A 12,319-nucleotide genomic window follows, 5' to 3' on the forward strand; every position below is an offset into this window, starting at 1 on the left:
AGGGCAAATCATGCCTGACCAACCTGATTGCCTTCTATAATGAGATAACTTGCACTGTGGATATGGGGAAAAAGGTGGATGTGATATATCTGGACTTTAGCAAAGCTTTTGCTACGGTCTCGCACAGTATTCTTGCCAGCAAGTTAAAAAAGAATGGATTGGATGAATGGACTATAAAGTGGATAGAAAATTGGCTAGATTGTCGGGCTCAGTGGCTAGTGATCAACGGCTGTATGTCTAGTTGACAGCCAGCATCAAGTGGAGTGCCCCACGGGGGTCAGTCCTGGGGCCGGTTTTGTTCAACATCTTTATTAATGATCTGGATGATGGGATTAATTGTATCCTCAGCAAATTCGCAGATGACACTAAACTGGGGGCGGGGAGAAGTAGATACGCTGGAGGGTAGGGATAGGGTCCAGAATGACCTAGACAAATTGGAGGATTGGGCCAAAAGAAATCTGATGAGGTTCAACAAGGACAAGTGCAGAGTCCTGCACTTAGGAAGGAAGAATCCCATGCACTACTACAGGCTGGGGACCAACTGGCTAAGCAGCAGTTCTGCAGAAAATGACCTGGGGATTACAGTGGACAAGAAGCTGGGTATGAGTCAGTAGTGTGCCCTTGTTGCCAAGAAGGTCAATAGCATATTAGGCTGTTAGAAGAAGCATTGCCAGCAGATCGAGGGAAGTGATTATTCCCCTCTACTCTGCACTGGTGAGGCCACACCTGGAGTATTGCATCCAGTTTTGGTCCCCCCACTACAGAAGGGATGTGGACAAATTGGAGAGAGTCCAGCAGAGAGCAACGAAAATTATTAGGGAGCTGGGGCACAAGACTTATGAGGAGAGGCTGAGGGAACTGGGGTTATTTAGTCTACAGAAGGGAAGAGTGAGGGGAGATTTGATAACAGCCTTCAAATACCTGAAGGGGGGTTCCAAAGAGGATGGAGCTCGGCTGTTCTCAGTGGTTGCAGATGACCGAACAAGGAGCAATGGTCTCAAGTTGCAGTTGTGGAGGTCTAGGTTGGGTATTAGGAAACACTATTTCAGTAGGAGGGTGGTGAAGCACTGGAATGGGTTAGCTAGGGAGGTGGTGGAATCTCCATCCTTAGAGGTTTTTAAGGCCTGACTTGACAAAGTCCTGGATGGGATGATTTAGTGGGTGTTGGTCCTGTTTTGAGCAGGGGGTTGGACTAGATGACCTCCTGAGGTCCCTTCCAACCCTAATATTCTATGGAACCAGTTAATTCAATTGCTTATTCTTTGGAGTTCAGACCCTCTGTTCTCCTCTTGGTAGGTCTTGACCCTGATATTCATACACCCCCTTGTGAGTTTGATGCTGGAGTTTTGGCCACTGGCCATCACGTAAGCTTCACCTCTGTCCCCTCTTTTCTGGACAGAGTGTCGGCTATCTCCAGCCCATCAATATGTTTAATCTCCATATCACACTGCAAAGCTATGCTCCAGCATAGCAATCTGGAGTTCCTTTCGTTCTATGTAGCTATACCAGTAGTGTGTGGTCTGTTAGTACCCTGAACCGCCTAGTGAACAGGTAGGTTCTGAGGGCTTGTCTACACCTGAAATGCTACGGCAGCACTACAGCTGTGCTGCTGCAGCGCTTCAGTGCAGATACTACCTACGCTGTTGGCGTAGGTAATCCACCTCCCTGAGTGGCTGTGGCTAGGTCAATGGACGAATTCTTTGGTCAATCTAATCATGTCTAGGTGGGAACTTCAATCGGCTTCACTATGCCACTCAGGGCTGTGGATTTTTCACACCCGGGAGTGATAGTTATGCCAATCTAATTTTCTAGCATAGACCAGAACTGAGTTATTTCACAGCCCATAACACTCCTTATCTATTATGGGGGTTCAGTGGGAGACAGTTTTTTTGCTCAGCAATGCAATGGGGTGTTTCTTGTTGTCCTCCCCAGTCTGCATTAGTATAGCTGTGAGACCTTTGTTGAATGCATTAATGCACATTTTAAACATTTTCTTAAAATCTGGACTGGCCAAAATGAGTGTCTTTGATAAAATTTGTTTAACTATATCAAAACCCTTTTGACAGGAGTCTGACCAAACCCCTTTTTCTGGTTTTGTTTTCTGGCAAAGGCTCATGATAGGAGCAACAATGTCACTGAAACCTCCTACAGCTTTTAGATAATAGTTAACCAGACCTATAAAAGATTGAATCTGTTTCCTAGTTTTGAGGACAAGGCAATTCACAATAGCTTTCTGCTTTCAGGAGATATGGGTAGGCTTGGCCTCTGCCCATCTAATGATGCAGGTAAGGGATCTTTGCTGCCTCTACTGTATATTTTGACACCTTGACTATGCGGCCTGCCTCCCTCCCTGAGGCTTTTCAATATCTTCCCCACATATGTTTTGTCTTCCTCCTAGGTATTGCTCAATATACCAATATTGTCTATGTAGCTGAGAGCAGTGTCCTGGAATCCATATAGTACCTGATTAACCACCCTCTGGAATGTGGCTCCTGTTTTAATTCATCCAGAGGATAGTACCTTAAACTCTAATAGTCCAAAATTAGTAATAAATGGAGACGTTTTTTGTGCCTCTCTTTCCAAGAGAATTTGCCAGTTGTCCCTTAGTTAAATCTAAAGTAGTTAAATGTAGCAGAACTAAACATTTATCTAACATATTATCCACATGAGGCATAGGGCAAGCATCTGGGACTGTAACCACATTCAGGGCTTGTGTACGCTTAAAATGCTGCAGTGGTGCAGCTTCCCTGCTGTAGTGCTTCAGTGAAGACACTCCCTCCTACGCTGACCTAGTGCACCTCCCTGAGAGTGAGTAGCTAGATTGATGGGAAAATTCTCCCGTTGACCTAGCGCTGTCTACACCAGAGTTAGATTGGTTTAACTGTGTCACTCGGCTATGGATTTTTTCACACTCCTGCACAATGTAGTTATACCAACCTAATGTCCTGGTGTAGACCAGGCCTAAATTTTCTGTAATCCACATAAAACCATACTGTATGGTTGTTCTTTGAGACTAGAACAACTGGGGAAGCCCGGGGTGGTCTGAAGTCAGATCTACACTAGGATATTACACTAGCATAGCTATGTCCCTCAGGGGTGTGAAAAATCCACACCCGAGAGACAGGTAGCTATGCCAACCTAACTCCTGGAGTAGACAGTGCTCGGTGGATAGAAGAATTCTTCTGTCGACCTATACGCTGCCTCTCAGGGAGGTGGATTACCTACACTGACAGGAGAAACCCTACTGCCGAAGTAGGTAGTGTCTAGAGTGAAGCACTACAGGGGAGCAGCTGTACCACTGCAGCGTTTCAAGTGTGGACAAGCCCTAAGTCCAGGAGAGGTGATACTTTGTGGTCCTCATCTGCATAGCACGCATACTATAGCTGCTGTTATTGTAAGCTTTCAATCTGTTAATATATACAGTCTGGAGAAAGCCCTGGCCATAGGCTTTCTGTACCTGGAAAGTGACTTCATTTAGTCTCTCTATCATCTCAAAGGGGCCTTTCCATGAGTTCTGCATTGTATGCATTTTTACAGGGGCTAATACCAGAATGAAATCACCTATATCAAAGGCTCTTTCACATGCCTTTTTGTCATACTATACTTTTTGTGCAGCTCATCTCTTATCAAGATTATGCTGTACCATCTCCATGATGGATTTCAGTTCTGCCCTGAATTGATACAAATTCAGTTGCTGGTTCCCCTTCTGAGTCAAAGTTACCTTCCCATGAATCTCTGACCAGGTCTAGGTGGCCTCTGACCTTCCTTTCATACAGGAGGTCAAATGGAGAGACTCCTATTGATTCCTGGAGTACTTCTATGTAAGCAAACAACAATAGGTAAGGCAGTAGCATGTCCCAGTCCCTTGCCTTCTTGTCTACATACATTGTTAGCATGGATTTAATTGTCCCATTAAATCTTTCAACTAATCCATTTTATTTCTGGGTGATCTAGGACAGACTTTAGTAGTTTTAACCCACACCTTTTTCATAACTCAGAGAATAAGTGGAACATGAAATTTGACCCATAATCTGACTATTTTGTTTGGGAAACCCACCCTACTAAATATTGAAAGGAATGCAGCTGCCACTGTTTCTGCCTCTGTATTAGCCAGGTCTACTGCCTCTGTGTAGCTGGTAGCAAACTACAATGTACTTTTTTTTTTTTTTTTTTTTTTTTACCATTTTTGGATGGCTTAGGAAGTGGACCAGTAATGTCAATGGCAAGTGGAATGCTTCTCCAATTACAGGCATTGGTTGCAATGGGGCTTTGCGGAGACTATGTATAGTCTTTTTCTGCTTTTGGCACAAGTCACAGGACTTTCAATAGTCCTTTTTGTGCAGGTTTACACCAGGCCAGTAAAAGTGTCCTTTTTACTCCTAGGTGTCCAGCAAATGGACAATGGACAGTCATGGGCTAACACTAGTAATGCTGCCCTGTGCTTTTTGGGCACTAGGAGTTGTTTGTAGGGCTCCCAGGGCCTCTTGTTCTTTCCCACTGGGGTTTCTGGAAGTATTCTACCTTTTTCCATAAAAGCCTCCGTCATTATCCTTTACAGGGGTATTGCTATGAACATCCACTTTTCACGTGGGTGGACCCCACCCCTTTCCCTTCCTCTTCCCCCTGAGGCCCCACCCCCTGGCCAGGCGAGCGTGGAACCCAGCCAGGGAGCCCGGGCAGTTGTGGGGGGGAAGCTGCAGCGGACCCTCCACCTGCCCAGGGTGCATGTGGAGGGCTGAGAGCAGCCCCCGGCCTGTGTCCCTGCCCCTCGGGCTCTCCGCCTGGCTGAGGGCAGGTGGAGGATCCGCGACTCTACAGCTGCCCGCGTGGCTCTCCCCAACCTGGTTCTGGCCAGTTGCAGTCTGGCCACGGTAAGAGCCATGCGGGCAGCTGTAAGGAGCCACGGAGTCACGGACCCTCCACCTGCCCTCGGCCAGGCGGAGAGCCTGGGGAGGTAGGCAGGGGTGAGGACAGGCTTCCCAACCCCGCTCCAGCTTCCAGCTTGGCCGAAGGCGGGACCTCGGGAGGTCGGGCGCCCTTGGTTAGAGATTGTTGTAAAAAGCCATAAATCTAATGTCTTTATTAAGACCATGATTTTTAGTGTTTAGCAAAGTTATAAATTTAAACTGCTCGGCTTGTCTTTTGAAGGCGTTGTGCAGGTTTCCTTTGAGAATAAGGACTGAGAGGTCATATACGGAATGATCATTTTGTGAAAAGTGTTTGTCTACAGTGATATGCTGTTTTTGTCTTATTTTTCTGAGCGTTCATTGGAGAGCATAATAATTGTTTGGTTTCACCCACATAGTTGATATTTGGGCATTGAGTACAGTGGGGTGAGGTACATCGCATGCCGTGATAGGATCCAGGGGGGTTTCTTTTCAGTTTCTATGGTCCACCATTGTCTTTCCCTAGGTAGTGCAATGCTAGATCCTTAGTTAGTTGTGTGTAAACAACTAGCCTGGGAGTTGACCCTCCTTGCCTGATTACTTGACCGCTTATTGGGAGGTGATGCTGTAGTTGCAGACTAGTTACAATTACAATGTTCTATACATATATACATCCATACATTTATAACCATAGCCTGTCTACAATATCTCCTCATGACCATCAAGTTCAGAACATTACAAGCTTTCATAAAAGACCTTGCTTCAAATATATTTATCCACAATATCCTTGTATATAGCCAGTTGATTCAATTGCTTATTATTTGGGGTTCAGACCCCCTGTTCTCCCCTGAGGGTATCTGGATCCTCATTATCAAAGGTAGACAAAGGCTGGAAGCAATAGAGGGCACCAGCAGGTGTGATTATAGGTGGTAGCAAGCACTCAGGCTCCAGGTGGCTTCAAACCTACAGCCATGATTACTAGTGATGGTAGCAGGTGCCACAGGGACAAGATTTACCCCCAGTCCCAGGATATTGCATGATCTGAGGGAAGAGGGATACAGCGGCTTATGTAATTCCAACATTTAATGGTCCTGTTGCTGCCTGTTAAACATAAGGGCTGGAGCATGAGGTGAGGATGAGGAGTGAATGAAGTAGGCACAATATTGCCAACTTCAGGAGATCAAAAATCATGAGATTGGCCCCAAAATCATGACATAAAAAAAAAATTTGTTTTTTAGATCAGTCTCTTGATTTTTGAACTCCCCCTGCCTATCCCCAGCGTGTGTGCATGTGACAGCGTTGCCCACTCTCCCACATGTACTGGATAAGGTGATTTTTTGCCCCGCTGCAGAAACTCTCACTCCCATAACTGTCCGTCTCCTGCCTAGTGATTAATCCTGTCTCCCAGTCCCTGCGTCAGATCTGTCCCCACCCAACCCTCCTCAGCTCAGCCCCCCTCTTAGTTCAGTCCCCATACTCACCACCCCCATCAGTTCAGCCCCCATACCCCATCGACCTCCACCGCCCTCAGTTCACCCTCCCAGCGCTCACTCCACCTGCTCAGAACCCACCATCAATATAGCCCCCTCACTCTCCTCACTTCAGCCCCCAGTCTCATCTCTGCTCCTTAGGGTTCCTCACCCTCCCCAGGCATTGGGGGGTGCAGTGGGGTTCCATCTCCCACTTCCCAGGCTAGCCAAGGAGCAGCCACCTGGGGATGACAGCTGGAGCGCTGGCCGCACCTGGGGGGGCTGACAGGTTTTGCTAAATAAAATTAAGCCTCACTTTTAGAACGCACAAATGTCAGGGTTTTCCCCCCAGTTGATTCAATTGCTTATTTGAGGGTTGGCCTTCCCACTTCTATGAAGTTTCTCTGCCCTGATGGGATGTAGCTATGAGATCTCTTGTTAGCTTAATAGCTTTGTTTATCTGGTATGTAACTGAATTCACATAGTCTTTCAAAGTACTTTGGAATTAACTGCTGGTGGAGAAACCTCATTGCTTTGTTTGGGGGTGGGGTAGCTCCTGTTTGACTGGAAACACATTTGTGTGGTGTCTGAAAAAAAATCTTGATATTTGAGATTTCTATTGTGGGATCATGAGAGAGGCTTAATTTTACTGAGAAATCAAGAGTCTCGCAATCAGTTCGCGAGAGCTGGCATATCTGGGGTCAGAGCAGGGAGAAATCTGATATACAGACCACTAAAGGCTGAGGTACAGACATGAGCTAGTGATTGGACTTGGTAAGCTGGGGTGTGTGTGTGTGGAAAAGCTGACTGTAAGGCTGTGAAGAGAAGCACAACCAATGGGAGTAGTCCTCTGACCTGCTGGGAGAGAGCAAGCTTGTCTGGGGATCCACAAAATTCAAGTGTCCTGATAAGACCTGGTGTGAGCAGACTCAGATGCTTTGGTGCTTTAAATGATGGGGGCAACTGGTGGCTCAGTTAGGGTGGGGCTCTTTATGTTGCTAAGACAGTGGGACTTTTAACAGGTACGCAATGGTGGGAAAGCTTTGGAGACCCTCACAAGACAGGGCTGTTTTGCATAGAGCTTCTCCCCAAAGGACAAGTATGAAACGTGCTCATAGGGGGAGTTTTCTTTGTAATGCTATGAGATTGGCTTATGCCCTGAAACAAGGTTTATTTTCCTTCCAAATGTTTATACTACCTACCCTAACTGTGGATGTTTTAGTAACCATAGAATCCCCATGCAGCATGCATGCAGATTGCTTTTTCCAGGAACTAGAGCTGGGCGTGAACCTACACCTCAGCTCCATGTATTTCTGAACTTCTGGGTAAATTCAGATCAGTAGCCTAATTTAGCAGCTGACCTTAGTCTCTATTCTGGACAAAGCCCCAAATTCTGGGAGAGCTTGGATTTAAAGTTCAGATTCATGATCTATCTTGATGAGGAACAATAATCCGAGCTGGGCAGTGTGCATAGGAAATGAATGTGGAACATGCTAAAAAATGACATTGCGTCTTTGGCCTTTGAAGATGCAGATAGGCACCTACTGGGATTTTTAAGAACACTTAAGCAAATTAGTGGCCTAACTTCCGTTCATTTCAATGGAATGTAGGCACATAGCTACATCTTTAAACACCTTTGAAAATCTGGGCCTAAATTCATACACACTGTAGTTGGGTACATCATACATCACTACAGAAGAGAAAAAAAGTATTTACTTTCTTTGAGCCAGATCCTATCCATATTCTCCTTTAGTGTAAAAGGTCCTACATGAAGAACCACCACTGTGATTCCATGGCTAATGGGTTTTAGGTCTTGGACAAGAGAGAGATCATGGCTTGTGACTTCATAGAACACTGGCCATGTCCCAGTACCTATGAATGGGAAGTGTAGGGCAACAGCTGCTATTATAGCCTATTGCTACCAAGACAACTCTGCAGCATCTGTTTGCAGATTGGACAGGGTGTTTTCCTCTCAACTCTTGCAAAAGAGCCCCCGCGTAAAGCAGGTTTCTTTAGGCTTTCTGTAGCAATTTGGAGGCTACATCAAACTAGGACTTGGGCCCAGTGGCAAATCATTGCTCCAAATTTGTATAGAGGATGACAGTTTTAGCAGGAATGATTCTGAACACAGGGGCAAATGAGAATTTTGTTTAACTCCTTATACACCTCTACCCTGATATAACACGAATTTGGATAGAACGCAGTAAAGCAGTGCTCCGGGGGTGGGGTGGGGCTGCGCACTCTGGTTAGGGTGACCAGACGTCCCGATTTTATCGGGACTGTCCCGATTTTATCGGGACTGTCCCGATATTTGCTTCTTTGTCCCGCGTCCCAACCAATGTCGGGACACTGGACAAAGAAGAAATTTTCCCTTCCGCTCCGGCGCTCGCCCCCCCCCCGCTCCGGCTCTGCCCCCCTCTCCCCCCATTGGCTCCCTCCTCAAATCCCCGCCCTGGCCCCGCCTCTTCCCCAGCATTCCTCCTCCCTCCCAGGCTTGCAGCATGGCGGTGCAAGCCTGGAGGGAGGGGGCGGCGGTGCCTGGATCCTGGAGCTGGTGAGTCAGCTCCAGCACCCGGGCACCGGGCGGGCAAAGGGGGGCTGGCAAGGGAGGGAGACAGGGGGGCTCAGCTGTGAGCCCCCCCGCCGTGCCAGAGGGCTTCTTCCCGGGCTGCCTCACCCGGGGCCGGGAGCGCAGCCTGAAGGCTGCTCCAGCCCTGCAGCCCGCGGGGCAGCGTGGTGGGTCCGGGCGGGGGCAGCGCGGAGCGGGCGGGGGCTGGGTGGGTGGCAGGGGCCGAATCCCCGCTGCTGCTGGGGAGCCCCGCGCCTCTCCGTCCCGCTCGCGGCTGCGACTCCTTCCTGGCCGGACGCGCCCCCCCCCCCGGCTTGCCCCGCGCACATGCGGCGCACATCCAGCTGCTCCTTCCCGGCGGGAGGGAGACTAGGCGTGGGGGACGCGCGCCGCATGTGCCCGGGACAGCGGGGGGCGCGTCGGGGGGGAGCCACAGCCGCGAGCGGGAGGGAGAGGCGCGGGGCTCCCTGGCAGCAGCGGGGATTTGGCCCCTGCCACCCACCCGGCTCCTGCCCGCTCTGCGCTGCCCCCGCCCGGACCCACCGCGCTGCCCCGCATATGCCCGTGGCGGGCCAGGGGGTGGGAGGCTCCGTGGGGAGGGCAGCGCGCGGGGCCTGCTAATGCCCCAGGCCTCTTAAATTTTTTTTTGCTCCGCCCCCGTCCCGATATTTTACACTTGTAATCTGGTCACCCTAACTCCCGTGGATCAAAGCAAGTTCGATATAACGCGGTTTCACCTATAATGCAGTAAGATTTTTTGGCTCCCGAGGACAGCGTTATATTGAGGTAGAGGTGTACCTCAAATGGCCTGAATAATTTTTAAGAATAAGGGATCCTCGGAGTTTAATTAAAAATAATAATAATTTAGCTGATCAAGTACTTTGCCAATATGGTTCAGAGTGCCATTCTTGTCATGTGCAAATGGGAAAGAGCTCCTTTTTCTTGCACTCCTTTCAAGAAGGATTTTGTCTGATAAACTGTGTAATTCGCTATTTGAAAAGCAAATACAATAATCTGGAGGGTACAAAGATTAGGTAAACAGCGCCACTTGTAATGGCTATATCCCTCCCAAAGGGTTCCTGCTTTAAAGGTCCAAAGTCGATGATTACAGTGTCTGCCCTCTGTGTTATCCATAAGCCTAATAAGACTGCTAGTTTGTCTATTTTTCTAAGGAATATTTGTAGAATTTCAGTAAGGAGTGTGGTGGGTTTAATACTTATTGCAGTTTAACAGACATTTTCAAGAGTGGACACAGTAAGATCTGCTTTCCAGAGATCGAAGTTAGTAGTGGAATGGCTCTTGAAAACTGTCAGGGGCTTCCTGAGTGACAATACTGTTGCAAAATATGCAGGTATGTATTTCCATGTGTTCTAGTCAAGACTGGAAATCATTTTCAGTTGTCGTGGCCCGGTGTTCCCAAAGTTCTAATAATAGAGTATTTATTATACACATTGTCTCAGACACTCTCCCATTCATGATCTCTATGGCAGCCACATCAATTGGTTATATAAAAGAGTCATATCAGGAAAGTACTGATGCATTTTTCAGCTGTCTTTAGAGCAACATGTATTTTGTCCCTTTTGGGGAAAAGACATTTCTTTGCTCATCATTTCATCTCCCTCTCTCATTGGTATAGTTTCTGTCAGATCAACCCAGGGAGACGTGACAGCACTATTTGATCAGGCACTCTCGTTAGACCATCTGCAAAGCTCCACAGATCATAGTTTAGGAACCTCTGATCTAGTCCCTCCCCCTTTCACTTCATCTAGTCCAGTGGTTCTCAAACTTTTGTGCTGGTGCCCTCTTTCACATAGCAAGCCTCCGAGTGTGACCCCCCCCCCCAAATATATAAAAAGTGTTTTTTTAATTTATAACACCATTATAGATGCTGGAGGCAAAGCGGGGTTTGGCAGGGAGACTGACAGCTCGTGACTCCCCATGTAATAACCTTGCAACCCCCTGAGGGATCCCGACCCCCAGTTTGAGAACCCCTGATCTAGTCTGTCCAGTACCTGTATTGTTAAATTTGCTCTTATGCGTGCACACAGAGTAATTCCACTGGGAATGTATTTTCCTTCGAGTAGTGTCCCTAGTGGTGCTCCACTATAGGTGTCCGCGCGCCCCTGTGCTGTCGATCAGAGAATTTCAATAGCAGTCCATCCTGCCAGCACACACACAGCTCCTCGGCTGCCACGAGTCTAGCCAGCGTGCGCAGGCATTTCTCCCTCAGTTCCTTCTCAACCACCCTAGGCTAGAGACCAAGCTGAGAGCGGTCCATTCACAGAACGTTAACTCCTGATAGTTTTGCAATTTTTTTCTTATTTGAAGCCCCTTTCTTTTAGTAGTCATTTGTTTTTAGTTGGCTATGCTGAAAAGAATAAAAAAGAAAAGAAAACAACAATAAGGTCTCGCTACTGCCCCCACACTGGACAAGTCACAAGGGTATGCTTGGCTCCCCAGGCTTCGAAAAGTGTCTTAGCTGCAAAGATTCCATCCCAGTAACGGATGGACACTAGCAGTGTATTCACTGCCGTAGGGAGAAGCACAATCTACAAAAGTGTGGTTGGTGCCAGCAGCTAAAACCCAGGTCGAGGAAGGACAGGACTTTTGGCATTTAAAAAAAAGTCCTGCTTATGGAGTCAGCCCTTCAACCTCCAGAGTCCTGGAGTGAGATATCTGTGCAAACTTATACATTGAGGCAGGTGATTCTAAGGAAACAAGCCAGTCACTAAAGACCGGTAACAAGAGGTCTCTGAATCTCCGTAGCAAGGTCTTATTAAAGATAAAAATGGAAAAAGTAAATACCATTCTCATTGCCCCCACCTGGCCCACTCAGACATGGTACCCTTACCTGACTCAGCTGGCCTTGTGTTCACCAGTGACCCTACCAATCAGTCTCTACCTCCTGTCACAAAACAAGGGTTGCACCCTTCACTACAATCCATGGGTCCTGCATTGCAAAGTGTGGCTTCTTCATGGTTCCAGCACACAGAGGCATCCTGCTTGGAGGTGGTATATGAGGTATTATTGCACAGTACGAAGGGTGCTACTTGTCACACCTACCTACAGAAAATGAAAGATTCCAGATATGGTGCCAACCCAAGGATATCACCCCTAATTCAGCCACCTTACTGGTGATCCTCGACTATCTGTTATCCCTAAAGAAATCGGGTCTATCTATTAGCTCACTGAAGGTTAACTTGACAGCAATTGTAGCCAGAAGGTAGAAAGCTACTCAATCTTCTCTCACCCAGCTATGAGGAGGTTTCTAAAACGTATAGCAAACCTTTTCCCACAACCCCCGGCCCCACTCTGCAGTGGGACCTCAACCTAATGTTAAAGGGCCTGACTAGGCCACTTGCTTGTTAGCTCACCTTTCCAGGAAGACAGCGTTC

This window comes from Trachemys scripta, chromosome 6 (genome assembly GCF_013100865.1).
Source record: "Trachemys scripta elegans isolate TJP31775 chromosome 6, CAS_Tse_1.0, whole genome shotgun sequence".
Lineage (NCBI taxonomy): Eukaryota > Metazoa > Chordata > Testudines > Emydidae > Trachemys > Trachemys scripta.